The sequence below is a fragment of the Eptesicus fuscus genome, chromosome 18 (genome assembly GCF_027574615.1).
Source record: "Eptesicus fuscus isolate TK198812 chromosome 18, DD_ASM_mEF_20220401, whole genome shotgun sequence".
In the NCBI taxonomy this organism is placed as follows: Eukaryota; Metazoa; Chordata; class Mammalia; order Chiroptera; family Vespertilionidae; genus Eptesicus; species Eptesicus fuscus.
This window is the reverse complement of record NC_072490.1, coordinates 22,441,900-22,462,305: the sequence shown is the minus strand read 5'-3', so window position 1 is coordinate 22,462,305 and position 20,406 is coordinate 22,441,900. Positions and strand designations below refer to the sequence as shown.

General features: G+C 38.8%; 1 long non-coding RNA gene across 1 annotated transcript in view; it reads right to left on the bottom strand.

Annotated features, from left to right (window-relative positions):
• LOC129152150 (uncharacterized) overlaps positions 1-20,406 on the bottom strand; it is a 36,807-nt gene that overhangs the window by 13,911 nt on the left and 2,490 nt on the right. Inside the window, exons 2-3 of the long non-coding RNA XR_008558874.1 lie at positions 15,951-16,015; positions 2,061-2,137 (exon numbers count right to left, since the gene is read on the bottom strand). This is a non-coding gene — a long non-coding RNA (uncharacterized LOC129152150). The remainder of the gene's footprint in view (positions 1-2,060; positions 2,138-15,950; positions 16,016-20,406) is intronic.

The following is a 20,406-nucleotide window of genomic DNA, read 5'->3' as shown; positions in this document are numbered from 1 at the left end:
TCTTTTGTCTCCCCAACATCTGATTCCATCTAGGATAGTTATGGATTTTCTTTAGCAAATTTTGGCATGTCATGTGCAGGATTTTAAGCGATGAACGTGACTTCGTAGTGCAGAATAGATTAGAAAGAAAGAGGAATAATAATAGCGAATGTTTAGACTTGAAGGCAGATGTTGTCCTAGTTGGGGGTTGTGGTATTATGTGCCCTGGGTAAGTGCAGTGTTATGGAATAATTCGGTAGAGGCAGGGACCTGGAATAAGATCCTGCCAATTAGGTGGCACAGGCCAGGAGGGAGAAAATGAGAGGAGATTCAATTTGGCAGACAGAATATAGTTTCCAGAGGTTTTGACCTGAGAGCATTGGATAACAGAGGCCAAAGAGTACTGAAGATTAAAGGGGAAGGAGACAAAGCCACGAGGCATGTAGAAGCCCACAGGGCAAGCAGGGAGGGCACAGTTACCAGGGAAGTCAGCTGGCTGGACTGCATACCTGGGGTTAAGAAATAGAGACATTAGCCAAGCTGGGGCTTGGGGGAAGAAACCAGAAAATCATTTAAACTATCAAGTTTGAATGGGTCATATGGGTATAAGGGTCTTAGGATCAAGTTTTTTTTAGCAGAAGTAGGTATAGCAATATTTAAATGGCAAGTTCTAGAGTGTTACGTTAGATCTTAAGTTTTTTCTACCCCAAATCAGATTTACTTCTAGAAAGTAGAATAGGGACGGCCACATAAGCTCCCCAAACATGCAGCATCCACCTTCATGCCTGAATTACTGCACATAGGCTACAAATAAATTGCTGAAAACATGGCGAACTCTGCTAGGTAATGTAGGGCCTGTGACACACAGAACACCATCAATGGCAATGGAAGGAAAGAGTTGCCTGTGGGAGATATTTGAAACAAATAATTGATTTGTCACATTGGTCTAAGAAATCAAGAAGAAACTTGATACAAATGACAATCTATGACAACATGGGGGTTTGCTAGTGCAGCAGGCACCGTCAGGGCTCTGCCCACATCCCCTTGGCGTTCACCTCCACGTCCAGAAGGCATCCTACTGTGAACACCTGCACTTGGGCAAGAAGCTCTGCTCTGGTGGTAAGCGAGCTCAGTCATGAGCACAGCTGTCAACGGCCCAGAAGCAGCCATTAACCAATGATGGCCCACGAGGTGGGTAAAGGCCCCGCTTGTTTGCCCGTCAGGTAGACTAACTGTGAGGCTTGTTCAACATCTGTGCTGTCCAATACCGTAGCCACGAGCTATGTAGCTATTGAGCATATAGAATGTAGCATCGTGACCGAGGAACTAAATTTTCAGCTTGATTTTATTTTAATAATTAAAAATGATACTCTTCAGCCTCAGATCAATTGGTTGGAGCATTGTCCTGTACACCAAAAGGTTGGGGGTTCAATTCCCAGTCAGGGTGTATATGAGAGGCAACCAATCAATGTTTATCTCACATAGAAGTTTCTCTCTCTCTCTTGACTTCCTCTCTCTCTAAAAAAAAAAAAATCAATAGAAACATATCCTCTGGTGAGGATTTAAAAAATTATTTTTTAAAATGATACTCTTCAGTTATTGGAAAATCTTTAATCATATGTGGGAACGCTTGACTGTGCAAATCTACTTTTCCAACTGTAAATTTTACAAAATCTAAATACACATCTAAAGGTGACAGTTTAGTTCCCAAATTGAATTGTCCTGTAAGTGTGAAAAACCCACCTGATTTTGAAGACTCAGTAAAAATAATTTTTTAAGTATCTCATGAATAATTTTTACATATTGACATGTAATATTTTGGGTTTATTGGGTTGAATAAATTATTAAAGTTATAGCACCTGTTTCTTTTTACCTTTTTAAATGTGTATACTAGAAGATGTAAAGCCACGGGTTTGGCTTACATGGTACTTCTGGTGGACAGTGCTGGGCTGCGCGGCCCCCCTGGGTTCCGCAGAGGGATTGAACTCCTGTTGCCCACAGAGCTAACTGGCTTGATAACACACACTTTATCAGCTCCTGTCTCTGTCTCATTTTCCTGCTTCTAAGTTTCCTGGGATTACCTCCTAGGTTGCATTAGAATCCTTGTCTCGTGGTTTGTTTCCAGAGAACCCAAACCAAGACAAATAGCATTAAGAACCTAAAAAAAAAAAAAAAAAGTTGTTTAGAGATGAACTATTCTAACCACTTAAATTTAGAGATTAAACAATGAGATTCAGAGAGGTTACATGAACTTAGCCAAAGCCACTCAACTCTTAAGCTGTGAATTCAGAATTCAATTTCAGTTCTCTTGACTACAAATCCATTCATTTTTTTTTTTTTTTACTATATTACGTTACCTTTTAAATATCATTGGCAATTTTTTTTTAAGAAAATAGTCTCACAGAGCAATGGAGCATTTAGGATTCAGTGGATAAAAATGACAATAAACAATCTGTTTCTCAGGTGCCCTTTACACCTGCTCAGGTGTCAGCTTCCCTCGCTCCTGGTTGAAACCCTGGAGGGGCTCATTGACTCTTCTGGTTCTTCTATACCTGAGAGTCCCCTGGTCACTTTTAGTCCCAATCTCTTATCAGAAATCAGCGTGTGCAGTTCTGATATGGATCCAACCTGATTAAAATGCTTCCTTTCCCCTCTTCTTCCTCCCACTTGCTAATTGCAGCACAGGACCCACCAGGGGCCGGAGAACAGAGGCAGAGGAGGAAGAGAAGCAGAAACCCACTGGAAGGCACCAAAGTCTGTGTGCCTGGCAGACATGTATTTACAACGGACTCTCTCACAGACACTATGTTGGGTGCCTTAGAGTTTCCTCTGCTGGGCCTCTCTCACTGAAACTCCCTTGATGTGGCCAGGTTTCTTTTGGCAGCCACACCCCCTGCAGCCCTTGGTTCTCTGACAATCCGCTTCCCAGGCTCCCCACAGACTCTCTCTGGGGTCCTCTTGATTAGAATTTTACTCCAGTCTGGTTCTCCTCCTCTGGGATGTAGGCACCTTTTACCTGTTGTCAGAAGGAAGTGCCATTCCCTCCCTGAAGAGCAAGGCCCCCTCCCACTGTGCTGCCCGAGCTCCGTTAGCTTTCTCATATAGGAGTTAAGCAAGAGTCCTCCGCAAAGAACACATGTCAAGTAGCAGCTAAGGGTCTCATGGAAGCTCCTTCCTTTCATCAGGTTTGGGGACAGGGGTAGCAGTGGTGTCTCCCCTACTCCTTTGTGACCTCTTTAAAGTTATCCCCTGCCTGGCTGGTGTGGCTCAGTGGTTGAGCATTGACCTATGAACCAAGAGGACACAGTTTGATTCCTGGTCCAGCATGCGGAATCAATCCCCAGTGATTCTTTCTCTCCCTCTCCCTTCCTCTCTGAAATCAATAAAAACATATTTTTAAAAAATAAAGTTGTTCCCTTCGTGAATTCCTCCTTCATCTTCCAAACCTGACCCCCTTATAACCTTAGGATGGGTGAGGGGGTTCCAGGAAATGTGTAACCACGTTTCAGCACATCTTTTGTAAATTCTCATATGGTCTAGCACCTGCTTTGTCAAGGGGCCTTGCTCTACTGTGGTAACTCAACTGAAACTACTAACTTAATACTTTGATAGAGCTGATATATTACAAAAAGTTGGGCTGGCAATAAATGAAATAGACACAGTTCATGTGGATATTTATCATTGGAGCTTGGCAATGAAAGAAAGGTATAGGTCAGTGGCTAGGGAAGCAGTAGATAACTCCAAAGGTTAGTTTTAGGATTTGTAATTATTTTGTAAATAAGATATGCACGTCTTCACATGTTTGAAACGATCCTGGGTGAAACTACAGAGAACAATATTTTACTGTGGTATCTTTATTTTCTCTCTTTTGACTTCATCTGTATGCTTTTTAATGAAATAAATAAGTATTGGATGTCTTGAGGGCTGTGTGATTTCCTTTGATAACTGTTAAGACACCAGAGGTTTCAATTGTTTTTGATCTTCTTTGATCTCCCCCAACTACTCTTTTTTTTTTTTTTTAGCATGTAGCATTTTGGCAATTTTTATATGAGAATGAACAATAAAAGTTACTGTCATTACAATTAATTTGAAGAATATAGCTGTGTCTACACAATAAAACCATCTGCAACCATCATCTTGATCTTTTCCTCGGTAGATTACCATTTATTTGCATGTATACAGCAACTGGAGCAATAGCAAGCATCTTCTTTCCTTTCCCACATAAATCATTTTTTAAATTTGGGACCATTTCAGAGTGTTGAAGTTTAGTATTGAAGCATTGCAAGCAGCATTTCTGTGTGGGAACTTACCACTGTCTTTGATAAGAATAACAAATTGTTTAGTAACCAAACTCGGAATTTCTTGTTTGAAAATAAAAACACAAAATGCCTAAGTTGGCAATAGGTGATAGGACTTTGCCAGTACAGTTTCAAAAACAAAATAGCTAGGCTTTGTTAGATGGGTAATTCATCCAGATTTTCCAGTAGCAGTTGTGTCCAGTGATTTCAGTGGGAGCATACTCGATTTTGATGCCGCATCAATAGAGTAGAAGTCATGACTGTTTTCCACAATTTTAGCTTTCAGTCAGTATTAGCTTTGTTTTAAAATGAACAATGAGGAAAAGAAAAGAGAAAGATGTAATGTTAATAGGCTTCCTCTTGTGATCTCTCAGGGAGAGGTCTTTTCAAATAAGGGGCTTGAACTTGACCTTCTTCAAAGGCACAAAGGTCCAGGGCACCGTTTTTAAAGTTATATTTAAATTTTAATTTGACTCCTAGGAGGCGGTTAGAGCCAGACTCTCAAAACCTAATCCTTGATATTTCCGTGTAACTGATTGGTAAAGAAGCGAAGCTTAAGGAAAAAGCCAGTAAGAGGTGCATAAATATTGTCCTGATTTCTGTACCCCACAGAATCAAACCGCTTTCAGGTCATTAGCACTATGCGATTTGATTTTTAAAATGACAATTTAATAATATAGAGTTAGAATGAAAACATGTTTCATGATAAATCTAGTTTTAGAGACCTAATATTAAAAACTAGATTTAAGAAATCATAATCTCAGTGTTGGAAAAAAATGGCAGGAAAGGAGGCACTGTCATTGCTGTGGGTGAGAGTGTAAATTTTTGGAAGGTAGTATGGCCGTTTCTATTGAATGCCTCATAATTCTGCACGAAGTCTTTAAACCAGCATCTTTATTTTGGGGGATTCACGCTAAGAAAAGTCGTAGATGTTTGCAAAATTATAGCTACTAGGTTTTTATGGAAGTGTTTTTGGTAGAAAGAGAAGTGAATAAAACATAAATATTTAACAACAAGGCTTTATTTAGCCACTAAAAGTGATACTAGAGAAATATTTAATGCAGTAGAAAAGGTGGAAAAAGCTGATTAAAAACAGTATGCACGATGTGATTCCCCTTTGTAAAAAAAAAAGTTATTTCCATTAAAAAATTGGATGAAAACAAATAGAAATGTTAACAGCAGTGTCTCTACATGAAGAAGTTATGCACACCATTTTTTTTTTCCAGCATGGAAATTGCTTTATTTTAAAAATATTTTAAAAATTAAAATGTATATTAGGTGTAGATAACTTGAACCATAGGAAAGTGAAATAAAAATAAATAACTGTTTATAAGCCTTACTGTACTCTGTAATTGCATCATTTGGTAGAAAACACACACATACACACATGCATGCACACACACGCATACACACACACATTATTCAACATATCAACAGTATTTATAGAGGAGCTTTACATTTAATTTCCCATAGCTCTATTTCATTCTTTTTAATTGTTGCATAATATTCCATAATATCATATGTAATAATCTTCCTTATCAATTACTCTAAAACTCACCATTCTGTTCTAGCAGCAAGATCTCTAGATTATTGATTGATTTCCTCTGCTCTTCACTTTTCATTTTTTAAAACTTAAATAGGTATTATTTAAATTAGACTCTCTTTTTTGCCCATCTGTAAAACCACAGCTCTCAATGTCCTGTAACCAAGCAGAAACACTCTGCTAAAGAAACTTTTGCCAGAGGGCAACAATATCCCATCTTGAATAGAAGCTCAACATTACCTAGCAATCCTAATAACTTCTCTGGTTCAGCCACCCTCCCACTGTCTGTGACTAGACTGCCTCCATTCTCTTCAAATGTCAGATTCTCCCCATCCCCAGCTTTCTTCTCAGAGGTTGATGGGCCTCCTAACTTGAAACTTCAACTCCCATTTACCAATTTACAAACCTTCTCGACTGGGTATCTTTACTCTCCTTCCTTTTTGTACTCTAGAGAAAAGTTGTTTTGTCATTATTTCATTTAGTAATTTTGTACATATTTATAAGTAACACAGCTTTGATGGTTCTCTTGTGTACAAACACGTTTCTTAGTCTTGATATCAGTGTTATTTTACTTGACTTGTAAAATGAATCAGGGCACTTTCTTTTGTTTTTCCTTTTTCTAAGTGTTTAAGGATTTAAATTTTAAATTGATCCGCTCCTTGAAAGTTTGGGAGCAGCATTTTGGGCACAGGTCTTTAATAGTGGTAAGGGTGATGGGTTATGTGTGTGTAAATCTTTGATTACTCTTCAATTTTCTTATAATGATTGGTCTATTCCATTTTCCCCACTTCCTGGATTAGTTTCGGTAACTGTTATCTTAGAAACCATCTATTTGATCTAGATCAGGGATTCTCTACTTATTTAAAAAAAATTCTTGGACCATTTGGCAGCTGATAAAGTCTATGAACCACTTTTTAGAATCATTTTTTTTTAAATAAATGTTCTTCCTGGAATTTGACTCATTGTGAGTCAAAGCCACATGACTTTCCATGCCTTCCTACAAATAACATGTGTGTGTGTGTTTTGTTTTGCTGATTGTGTTTATGGTGTTCTCACAACGATACATTCAGTATGTTCAGTAGAATAAAAAGGCAAAAAACCTGCTTATGCAACATACTATGTGTTTGCCTTTACCTTATAACACAGTGTGCAAAACAAGAATTGAGGAGGAAACTAAGTAATGAACCTCTGCTACTCAGAACGTGTAACATGCATGGCCTGTATCACTGCACAATCTCTGAATACTAATAAGTTACTTTAAATAATACTTCAATAGTTATCTCAATCATGTGATTTGTTTGAACTTGCAAGGCTTATACTTGCAGCTCATTCAGTTATCTGTATTGCAAAACACCAGACTGACTTATGGAGAGTTAAGCATTCTCATTTCAATTGTCTAGTTTCACAATACTTGAATAAATAATGGGGGAAAGCTCAGCTCTTTTCAAGTATCGATGAGCAGAAGTAAATAAGAATATTAGAGACTAAAATGGGTGGTGGAGTTACACCACTGTGCAAATGAGATAAAAATAACCCTCTTGGAGGAACTTATATTTTTGTTTGCGGGGGTGGTGGTGGGGGAGAGGCAAACTAAGCAACAATAAGTTAAATAGAAAGAAGATCTCTGAAAAGAGTGGGGGCGGGGGGGCGTGGAAAGCCAAGGAAAGGGGATCAGGAATGTGGAATGTGGATGGAATATTCCCATTCTAAATATGTCTTCAGGGTTGGCCTCATTGATCAGGAAACATTTGAGTGAAGACATGCAGGAGGCGAAACAGTAGAATAGGATTATGAACTATTGTCCTACGTACCCTAATAAGGAAGTGTTATTTTCATAAGGATTTATCCTCGACTTGAATTGGCAAACCATTTTGATTTGTCAAAATCCCCAATTCATATCACCCCAGTATGTTCCCTAAAATATACTGAAGTTCTTTCCACATCAGTGGCTAACTTCCTTTTGGAATAACTAATATCAACATATTACTTCATGCCTATCTCAGAATCTTGTATGTAGGCATCCCTCTTTTAAAAAATTCTTACATATATCAACAAACCAGACATTATGCCTCTGAAAAGATTAAATGCATCTTCACTCATATCTCAAGGTAGAGTATATTTGAAATCATAAAGCTTGATGACTTCTAAGAATGATATAATGTGAGATAGGGATTTTCTTTTTTTTTTTTCTATTTTAAAGTATTGCATGTCTCCTTTTTCCCCGATTGACGACCCCCCCTCTGCTACTCCCACCCCCGAGGGCAAGCCTCCACCGCTCCAGTGTCTGTGTCCACTGGTTATGCTAATATGCATGCATACAAGTCCTTTGGTGAATCTCTAACCCCCTCTCCCCTGCCTTCTCTCTGAGCTTGGATGGTCTGTTCAGTACTACCTTGTCTCTGGTTCTATTTTTGTTCATTGGTTAATGTTGATCATTATATCCCATATATGAGTGAGATCATGTGATATTTATCCTTCTCTGACTGGCTTATTTTACTTAGCATAATGCTCTCCGGTTCCATCCATGCTGTTGCAAATGGTAAAAGTTCCTTCTTTTTTATAGCAGCATAGTATTCCATTGTGTCGATGTACCATAGTTTTTTAATCCACTCATCTGCTGATGGGCACTTAGGCTGCTTCCAAATCTTAGCTATTGTAAATTGTGCTGCTATGAACATAGGGGTGCATATATCCTTTCTGATTGGCGTTTCTGGTTTCTTGGGATATAGTCCTAGAAGTGGGGTTACTGGGTCAAATGGGAGTTCCATTTTTAACTTTTTGAGGAAACTCCATACTGTTTTTAACAGTGGCTGCACCAGTCTGCATTCCCACCAGCAGTGCACGAGGATTCCTTTTTCTCTGCATCCTTGCAAGCACTTGTCGTTTGCTGATTTGTTGATGATAGTCATTCTGACAGGTGTGAGATGGTACGTCATTGTTGTTTTGATTTGCATCTCTCAGATGATTAGTGACTTTGAGCATGTTTTCATATGTCTCTTGGCCTTCTGTACGTCTTCTTTTGAAAAGTGTCTATTTAGGTCCTCTGCCCATTTTTTGATTGGATTGTTTATCTTCCTTTTGTTTTAAGTTGTATGAGTTCCTTGTAAATTTTGAAGGTTAAACCCTTATCTGAAATAGCATTGGCAAATATATTCTCCCATGCAGTGGGCTTTCTTGTTGTTTTGTTGATGGTTTCTTTTGCTGTGCAGAAGCTTTTTATTTTGATGTAGTCCCGTTTGTTTATTTTCTCCTTAGTTTCCATTGCCGTAGAAGCTGTGTTGGTAAAGATATTGCTATGACATATGTCTGATATTTTTTTGCTTATGGAACCTTCTAAGATTTTTATGGTTTCCTGTCTTACATTTAAGGCATTTAACAATTTTGAGTTTGTTTTTGTGTATGGTGTAAGTTGGTGATCTAGTTTTATTTTTTTTGCATGTATCTGACCAAATTTCCCAGCACCATTTATTGAAGAGACTGTCTTGACTCCATTGTATGCTCTTGCCTCTTTTGTCAAATATTAATTGAGCATAATGGCTTGGGTCTATTTCTGGGTTCTCTGTTCTGTTCCATTGGTCTATATATCTGTTCTTATGCCAGTACCAGGCAGTTTTGAGAACCGTGGCTTTGTGATATAACTTGATATCAGGTATTGTGATCCCTCCAACTTGGGTCTTCTTTCTCAGGATTGCTGTGGCTATTCAGGGTCTTTTTAAATTCCAGATGAATTTTTGGAGAGTTTGTTCTAGGTCTGTGAAATATGCCATTGGTATTTTGATGGGGATTGCATTTAATCTATAAATTGCTTTGGGTAGTATGGATATTTAATGATGTTGATTCTACCAACCCATAAACACGGTATGTTCTTCCATCTGTTTATGTCTTCCTCTATCTCTTTTTTCAGTGTCCTGTAGTTTTCCAAGTATAGGTCTTTTACCTCCTTAGTTAAGTTTATTCCTAGGTATCTTAATTGTTTTGGTGCAATGGTAAACAGGATTGTTTTTTTTTTTTTTTTAGTTTCTATTTCTGTGAGTTCATTGTTGGTATACAAAAAAAGCCATAGATTTCTGGGTGTTAATTTTGTATCCTGCTACATTGCCGAATTCATTTATTAAGTCTAGTAGTTTTTTGATGGAGTCTTTGGGATTTTCTATGTACAGTATCATGTCATCTGTGAATAATGACAGTTTTACTTCTTCTTTTCAAATTTAGATGCCTTTTATTTCTTCTTCTTGTCTGATCACTATGGCTAGCACTTCCAGTACTATATCAAACAGGAGTGGTGAGAGTGGACATCCCTGTCTTGTTCCTGTTCTTAGGGGAAATGAATTTAGTTTTTGCCCATTGAGTATGATGTTGGCTGTAGGTTTGTCATATAAGGCTTTTATTATATTGAGGTATGATCCCTCTATTCCCACTTTTCTGAGAGTTTTTATCAAGAAAGGGTGTTGGATTTTGTCAAATGCTTTTTCTGCATCGATTGATATGATTATGTGATTTTTGTCTCTCAATTTGTTTATGTAATGTATCACATTTATTGATTTGCAGATATTGTACCATCCTTGTATCTCTGGAATAAATCCCACTTGGTCATGGTGTATGATCTTTTCTAATGTAATGCTAGATCTGATTTGCTAGACTTTTGTTGAGGATTTTAGCATCTATGTTCATCAAGGATATTGGCCTGTAAGGGACTGAATCCAAGAATACTATACCCAGCAAGGCTATCATTCAAAATTGAAGGTGAAATCAGCAGCTTCACAGACAAAAAAGGGCTAAGGGAGTTTATTACCACCAAACCAGCTATGCAAGAAATGCTAAAGGGACTGCTGTAAAAAGAAGAAATAGGAAGGGAAGAAGGAACACAGGCATAAATAATAAAAATGGTACAAACAAGTAACTATCAATAATAACCTTAAATGTAAATGAATTAAATGTGCCTATCAAAAGATATACGGTAGCTGAATGGATAAGAAAACATGACCCATATATCTGCTATCTATAAGAGACCCACCTCAGAACAAAGGACTCTCACAGACTGATAGTGAAGAGATTGAAAAAAAAAATCCTAAATGACTCACTAGATCATATGGACTTAATTTACATCTTCAGAACATTTCACCCCAAAGCTACAGAATATACATTCTTTTCAAGTGCCATGGGACATTTGCAAAGACAGCCCATATAGATACAGGAAAAGTCTCTTCAAATTCAAGAAGATAGAAATCATATCAAGCATCTTCTCAGATCACAATGGCATAAAATTATAAATCAACTACAATAAAAACAATGAAAAAAATCAAACGCTTGGAGGTTAAATAGCATGCTATTAAACAATGATTGGGTTATCAAAGAGATCAAAGAAGAAATAAAAAGCATCCTGGTAACAAACAACAATGAAAACACAACAATCCAAAATCTATGGGACACAGTGAAAGCAGTCTTGAGAGGGAAATTCATAGCTCTACAGGCCTAACTAAAAAAAAAAACAAGAAAAAATGGTAATAAATTATCTAACCCTACAGCTCAAAGAATTAGAAAGAGAGCAACAAGAAAAGCCCAGAGTAAGCAGAAGAAAGGAAATAATAAAGATCAGAGCTGAAATAAATGACATAGAGACAAAAAAAATACAAAAGATCAATAAAATCAAGAGCTGGTTCTTTGAGGGGATAAACAAGATTGATGAACCTCTTGCCAGGCTCACCAAGAAGCAAAGAGAGACGAACCAAATAAACAAATTTAGAAATGAAAGAGGTGAAGTAACAACCAACCCCACAGAAATACAAAGAATAATGAAAAAATACTATGAACAACTCTATTCCAACAAATTGGACAACCTAGATGAAATGAACATATTCTTAGGAAAATACAAGTTTCCAAACTCAATCAGGAAGAATCAGAAAACCTGAATAGGCCGATAAATACCGAAGAAATTGAAGCAGTAATGAAAAATCTTCCAGCAAAAAAAAGCCCTGGTCTGGACAGCTTTACAGGGGAGTTATACCAAGCATTCAGAGAAGAACTAAAGCCTATCCTTCTCAGAGTATTCCAAAAAATTCAAGAGCAAGGCACACTTCCAGGCTCTTTCTATGAAGCCAGCATTACCCTAATTCCAAAACCAGATAAAGACACCACAAAGAAAGAGATAGGGATTTTCAACAGACTCTAGGGCTCAACATATTTGAACTTTTTATTTTTTTGATTCAGTAAATAGTTTTTTCATTTGAAATATGGACATGTTTTCTCTTTCCATGTGTGTTCATCTTCATACCCAAATATTATTTGTTTGCTGAAGATATAAATACCTCTGCAATGAGAGCTTTCTAGTCACACGGAAGGTTCAATGTGGACACCGAGTAAGGCACAGGGATATGCACTCACACTTTCATGAGAGATTAACTTTGGAGGGTATTGGAATAAACCCTATTTATTATATAGGTTTGTCACTTTTATCTGTTTAAAGATGTCTGTTTTTATTACTTTCTGATTATTATCTCACTGTGCCAAATATTAAACTTCCTCTTCTTTATTTAGTCATTATTTTAAGGAGCTACAAGCTTGATTTGCCAACTTTTTAATGTAATTGATTACAAGCAAAACTCATTTTCTTAATCACAGTTTGCTTGGCGTTGCACAGCTCAACTTATGGTGGGGAAAAAAAGAATAGAAAACAAATAAGCAATCTGTACTTTTTTAGAAAAAAAGTTATGAACAATAAAACCACGTGTAAAATTGTACCCAAATAAGCATAATTAAGCGATGGACTTGCATTTTAAATCAATCAATTAATTAAAGGAAATAATTTTATGCCCTTTTCTTTGAAAATAAAGTACTTATTTGTGTTCTTATTGGTTAGGAGAATTTGTACACTCACCTCAAAGAATAGTACTAGATTGTTCCTATTAAATAAGACCAAAGGAAATAAAAGTTGAATGTTTGCTCAGTTCTCACTAGGTGCTGTGCCAGGTAAACAAATTGTCAGAAATCTTCATTGCCTTTGAGTGTGTGTGCATTTTGCAGTGTAAATGATAATCACATATAACTTTGTAGCATTCAAACATAGCATGTCATAGTATTCTTTAATTATATGTACCTGTTTGCTGCTGAGGGTGTCCAATATATTATGTTTGCTTTTGTTAATGTAGTTATACATCTTGAAACTAATGACCTTGGATTTTTTTTGTATATATGCAACTAACACTTAAGAGTTACCAATTCTATGTTTCACTAGGATTTACCATATCCTATATAATAAAAGCCTAATATGCTAAGTGTCCAACCGCTCGTTCAACCATTCGACCAGTCACTCTGATGTGCACTGACCACCAGGGGGTAGACGCTTGACTGGTAGGTTAGCTTGCTGCTGGGGTCCGGCCGATTGGGACTGGGCGAGATGGGCTGGACATGCCCTGGAGCCCTCCTGCAGTCCCTCCCCAGCCCTGATCATGCACTGGTGGGGTCCCTCGGCCTGGCCTGCGCCCACTTGCAATCCTGGATCCCTGGGGAGATATCAGAGAGCCAGTTTTGGCCCAATCCATGCAGGCCAGGCAGAGGGACCCCACCAGTGCACGAATTCATGTGCCAGACCTCTAGTAGTAAATAATTTTCAATTTTTAAAATCCACTTATTACACTGATAAATTTTAACTCTGACTGTCTGCTCAGCCTCAGAAATAGAAACAAGTAGGATGAGGCTTTTGATCTCACTGAACTCACAGGTTATTGGTGGAGGCAAAGGGGCTGCAGACATCAGAGTCACATGCCTTGATTGAGGGAAGGACTAGCTACTATGAGACCGTGTGGGAAGAAATGTCTCATTCAGCAGGGAAAGGTGATGGGGTGGGGGCATTTCAGGGGAAGCCATCTGGAGAGGTGGAGTCTAAGCTGAGTCTCAGGCAAAAGCAGGATTTAGTTAAGTGAAGAAGGTACAGGAAAGGCATTTCTGACAGAGGCAACAGTCCACCAAGCGAGGATGCATGAGAGAACATTGGAAACACTCGTCTTTGCTAAATGCAGTGACATTTACACTCACAGAAAAATTAGCAAAATAAAGATGCTGTTTGGATGATTGATATCCCATTTCACATCTGAATTATTGTGAAATCCTTACACACAGAATGTGTACTCTGCCATTCTTGAAAGCTGGACGTTTGCACATGTCCCCTTTTGCCCAAAATTAACTCTTCATGGTGAACTATAGTTTTCTTTCATTTTCTAAGTATACTCTGTTAGGAAGAAAATATAGATTTTTCCTTGCATCTATAAATTCACAGGAGTAAGTTTATGCATTTCTTTGGAATTAGCAATACACAATGGGAGAGAAAGTCTGCTTTGGTCCGGAGTCATCTTCCTGGGCCCGTTAGCAAGATTGGGACCCTCATGCTTCTACATCCGAGATAGAGATGCCAACAGCATCAGGAACATCAGGACAGGATGGTCACACACACACACACACACACACACACACACACACACACACACACACACACACCACACCACACCACACCACATCAATAATGAGTTTCCTGCATTTTCCTTGGAAACCCAGCAAATGGTATGTTTCCCTCAGCAAAGTGACATGCTGTGTTGGACATGCTATGGTTTAAAAATAACACAAACGTTTCACTTGGTATGCTAAGAACAGAGCCTGTGAACTCATTCTGTTGAGTCCAGATAGCCGTTTGCCAGGGTATGACCCTGGACTGCCTAGGTCAGAATCACCTGGAATATTTCAATAAAGTAGAAATTCCCTGATTTCCCGCAGGATCTGCAGAATCAGAATCTCTAGGTGTGGATCCAGGGGGGATATATTTAGCAAGCCCCAACACTCTCTATGGGAGCTTTGATGGCCCCTAGAGTTTGTGAACTCCTCATGTAGATCTCGCACCCACTTTGGCCCAGGGTCAACCATGTAGGGCCAAAAATAAGTGAGACCCAGTAGTATGAGTTTGACTTAATCCACTGAGCTTTAAAAAAATTATCTACAGTTCAGAATTGTAGTCTGGCAGTCTCATTTTTATAATTTCAAAACTCCTTCTAAACATTATGGAATACACTTTTTGCACATACGCCCGCTACTTTCAGAAATCTAAAGCTCAGTTTTATCAGGAGCTCGCTGCATTTATTTCTCCCTGACACATTTCAATTTGTCTTACAGAAAATTTTTATTCTTTACTGATTTATACCTCTCAAGGTTACATTTGCCTACAGATTTTCTTTTGGCATTTTGGTGTTTACGATAGGCACTATTTAAATTATTTCTGCGATACATTTCCTTTCAAATGCCATAAACATTGTATTGTGCCACCAAAATGTCTAGAGTTACTTATTTCTGATTTTAAAAAAAACACCATGATTACTGTTCCTCAATACAGTGTTTGCCCATGAGATCTTTACCTCTATAGACAGTATATTAATCCCTTTGCTATTATTAAAAATACATCCTGAGAACTCCTGGACTCATAACTGAACGACTAAGGGGCAGGAGTGATTTTTAATGTTTCTCCCAGCCAAAATGTCAATAGTGCTGAGTTTGATTCAATCTGCCCTGTATGGAATATGATTCTAGCAAGCTGCCAGAGTAGAACTGAGGTCAAGAATAATACCTAAGGTATTCTTTTTTACACAGTCTAAAATGATTTAAAATTTTGAAGCGATCATAAATTTCCTCTTCAAATGTAAAGGGATTTTAGGCATTCTGCCTTTCTAACATTCATTATTTATGAACAAACCATTTTAGATAGAATATGAACCACTCAACTCTTCTTTAAGATTCAAACTGAGAACAATACCTAGACTTTTGAGATTTTTGCCTATTAGTTTTAATTTTCAACTCTCATTCTGGCTTCTAACTCAAGCCTAAGGGATGTGTATATATTTGTGTATGTGTGGGTGTATACACACACACACACACACACACACACACACACACACACACACACACACACTATGTTTTAGCTATTTCTGTCAGAAATCCTTAAAGAACTTTCTCACCTTATTTTAAAGGCTAAGAAGTGTATATTAATTGGTCCAATACCTTTTCTCATTAACCCAGGAATAACAATGTACATAGAATGCTGAGATTTTTCAAACTGTAACTAGATATAGTCTGGTAGAAGTAACAAAACTTACCATGGATTCTCTATCCCATGGTCCTTGGCGGCGGGGGCGGGGTAGGTAAATTTTCAAGGTCTCCCCTTCAGAACAAAGCAGAGCACAATTTAAAACAAAATGAGAAAAATTGGTAATAACACAAAACAAGGTAGAACTGTATGCCACAATAAATTAAACTTCCTTAGAGCTGAGAGAAGTAACAACGCTATAAGGGAATGCCATGGACAGTTTCTCCATTAAGCTTTCAACTAAAAATTTAAAAATAAAAATGAGTGGAAGTCAGTTATGTACCTTAGCTCTGTCTGATTTTCCAAATCCAGCTCTTGAGCTCCCCTTGGCTTGGCCGGCCACCAAGTTTGCTTATTCACCTTTCTCACCCAAACACACCCCTTCCGCTCCCTTCTGAAGGTGTGTGATCCCAGGTATCTTACCTACCAAGAAGGATGTATTGACAGCCCCGCTCCACTGGCAGAGGGCGTTTGCTGTGCCTGCTCCCAAGCTTACTGAGGATGGCACAGCAGGTAGATATTTGAATGCCTTAAAAGACACTTACTATATCAGCTCTGGGCTGAGGATTTTTGTAAAATTGGGGTAGGAGGGTGAAAAGAGAGAGAGAGAGAAGGGAGAGGGGGAGGGAGAGAGAGAGGAAATTCTTGCAAATTCAAGAATCCATTCAGATCAACAAAATAAATTCCCCTAATCGATGTCTGAGACCAAATTCACAGCGATAATGTAAATCGTCTTAGTTGCCTCAACAACAGATTAATTCCATTTTCAGCTAAAAGATTGATGTCACAAAAGCGATATTTTACTGGAGAGAAATTGCTGAAATCTGTTTGCTTAACAAAGCAACTATTGATAACTTGCGACTGCTTATTTCTGCCTAAATTATCAACTTGTTAGCAAAAGCAAAAATAAGTGAAGTGTACTTCTTTTGCAGGGAAGTCTGAGAAATCATATTTTTTTTCATAGAGATATATCAGAAAATAATAACCCTTAAACTCTGAGATGTCATATCTGCATAGGATTGAGGAGTGTTACTGAAGGGCAGTCATGTGCTACTTAAGGATGGGACACACTCTGAGAATTGTGTCAATAGCTGATTTCATGGTTGTGTAAATACCAGATAGTGTACTTACCCAAACCTATTACTGTACTAGTAATTGTATATGCTATACTTTTACACAACTGGCTATGCAGGGTTACCACAAACACGTAAGGACTTGTGCTATGACATTAGAACATTACAACATCAGTAGGTGATAGGAATTTTTCAGCTCCATTATAATCTTACTAGAGGTACGATGCACAAAATTCGTGCAAGAGTAGGCCTTCCTTCCCCCGGCTGCTGGCACCGGCTTCCCTCTGGCCAACAGTAGGCACCCGGGACCCGGGCTTCCCTCCGGCCCTGGCTTTGTCTGGAAGATGTCCATCTAATTAGCATATTATGTTTTTACTATTATAGATGGGAGCACCGTGGTCTATGTGGTCCATCATTGACTGAGCCATCGTTATGCAGCGTATGACTGTTTTAAACACATTTATTTGAGGGGTTTTTTTTTTTGCTAAAGGAGTCCTGGCTTTTGACTTTCCACGGTTATCTCACTTTGAAATAACAAAATGGATAATGCAAAACGAAGTCTTTAACTGGTGGTGGCACAGAAACAAGCTCTCTTCCTTTAGACCTTCACACAAGTGTCTTCCAAACGGGAGGATAAATAAACTGAAGTGCTTTCTGGATGCAAAAGATTTCTCTGCAACCGCAGCAGAAAAATGTAAGCGTCCCAGGCAGGCTTTCATCAGCCTTGAAACACTTGTTTGGTTTGCTATTTTGTGTCAAGGCTTTTCCTTCTCCGTACTCAGTAGATAGCAGCAGCTTGGGAAGACACTGGCCCCTATCTTGAGTTCTTGAACTCGTAAAACATTGGATTTGAAGTAGTACCGCCCCTCGTCCCCAAGGTATAACTGCGCGTGCTTCAATGACTCCCAGGGAGAGCTGTGCCATTCAAACCACTTTCAGGCATTTCTTCCTTTAGAGCGTAGCAGGGAGAATAGTGCAGGATTAAGACGCCTTTGGAGCAGCCCCAGGAACACGGCCTGACATGGGTGGAGTGTCACAGCTTTTCAGAGTACACTTCAGTGCATTGCAGAGAGGCAGGACGGTGTAACGGTCAAGCGCTGAGGCTTTGGAGTCAAGAGGACATACATTTCTTTTTGGCTGTGTAAAGGCTCAGTCTCTTTATCTGGAACATAGAAATGAGAGCACCCATTTATAGCATTATGCTATAGATTAGATGTATGTAAATAGCTGCGCCCTGGTTAACACTGCATAACCGGTAAGCTGTTATCGGTGCTACCAGAATGCAGGTGTCCTGACCATTTATGTGTCATCTATTTAGATCTTTAAAAAAAACAGTCATTATCGATTTATTGCTAAAGCACAACATTAAAAAAAAAAAAACCACAACCCTACATAACAACAGGCCCCTAGAAACTGGGTCCACATTCGTGCAGGAGAGCACCAAAGAACAAGACGGGCGTTAGGATCATTGCTGGCCAAATAAACCGCCTTCTCATTAAAAGCTCCTCCCAGACCCCGGATTCCAGCTGACAGCCTCCACATCGCATCTTCCTCCAAACATTGCAAACCGAGGCTACAGACACCGACGTTATTCGTTTTAAACAGAGTCTAAAAGCCGGGGAGTGCTGACGGAGCACCCAATAGTGCTGAAGCAGGTGGACGGCATCCTATGTGCTCCCCAGCCCACCAGGAGCACCATTTTTACCGTCCTTTTCTGAGGTGCTAATTCACTGAGCAAACAGCGCACATCACCTCGGGCACCACATCCTTCAGGACGCTCCCAAGGGGCCCATAGTCCTTGGGAGAGTTTGGGGGCCACCGAAAGCCCAGGCACTGTTTCAGAGCCTGCTGCCCGGGGTGCCAAAGAATTATGCACAAAGAAAACCCTGGCGGGAAAGCGTAAAGATGCTAAACTAAGCATCTTAAAGAATAGATGCGAAAGAACTGAAAAGCTTTAAACCACCCAGCAAAATCCAAATTAGAAATGGATAGTTACGTAAAGGAACTGAATTAAAACACAAAAATAGCACGCTGAAGCCTGACATTCCGGTGGAGCGAACCCATTCACTGATTCTGAAACGGAATGCTAGTCTGATAGGCCGCGTTTGGTACAAGTCCCAAGTGCCAAATGGAAACTTAGACATACAGGAACTCGGGGAAATGCTTTAAATAATAGGCTCTCCTTGAACATGACAAAAATCTGACAGATCTAAATATATATATATATATATATATATATCTTTTATCAAAATGCATCAAATTTGTTGAAAAATCTAAGCCCGCGTTGCCCTGAGAGAGGTCCGTCCAGGAGAGCAGAGAGCATTGAGCAGGTACTGTCAGTCAGTTTATGTGCATGATATGAATGTAATAACTGGAATGAATCTGCCTTTACCTTGATATCATCCTAGAATTTTGAACTATTTATTTTTGATATTCTCCTAAATCTGTCCACAGCACTTTTTTAAAAAAGCTTTCCATTGAGAAAATGTAAGATATGAGTCTTCAAGAATGTGGTTTGAAGGCTATATGTCCACCCAACGTGTTTAAGAGTCCTCTGCAATTTGTCTGTTCTCACCTTCCCCTTCCTTTATGTCTATTACTGTGGCTTCAGGTCTGGTGTTCAAATGTGTTGTGTGTGTGTGTGTGTGTGTGTGTGTGTGTGTGTGGTAGATGTCTCGACTCACTTGGAGAATAATGCTTCTGAGGTGGCATCTCAGGAGAGCTCATATTATTTAAGGAGTTCTGCTAATTATCTGGATATGTTTTGCTTGAATAGAGATAAATATGTTTATTCTCCAGGCTTTCCTGACAAAACTGTAATTTTCACTTAAGGTTTTCTTTTCTCTCTCATACACTTCCCTCCACCTGCATGCATCTCTCTCTCTCTCTCTCTCTCTCTCTCTCTCTCTCTCTCTCTCTCTCTCTTTCTCTTCACACACACACACACACACACACACACACACACAGTTCTGAAATGTCATTTTTTAGGGTCTTCCAAATCCTTAACTCTGCTTTCTCTTTTTAAAAATTTCTGTTCCTTCTTCTTTTTCTAGGACCTATCTGAGCCCCACCCAGAGTGTCCCTCTAATTTTCTTATTCACTGCTCTAGTCATGAAATGTAATTTAATTTACTCATTGAGGTGCTTTTTTCCCCCCTCCTGAAATCTCCAAAAGGAAAAGTAACAATAATTGCTTCTTTGGGTCAATTTTTCCCCCTCATGTGTCAAAGCTCTGATCAGGAAAGAAATCTTTCTTTTTCTTGGAAATGGAATGACTTATGCAAATCAGTTTGAAATTTGGGACAGTGATACGTTCATTGGAATATATACAGAAATTCTTTCCCCTTGAAAACATCTGATTCTTGAGGTCATCATCTCGAACAGAGAGTACATT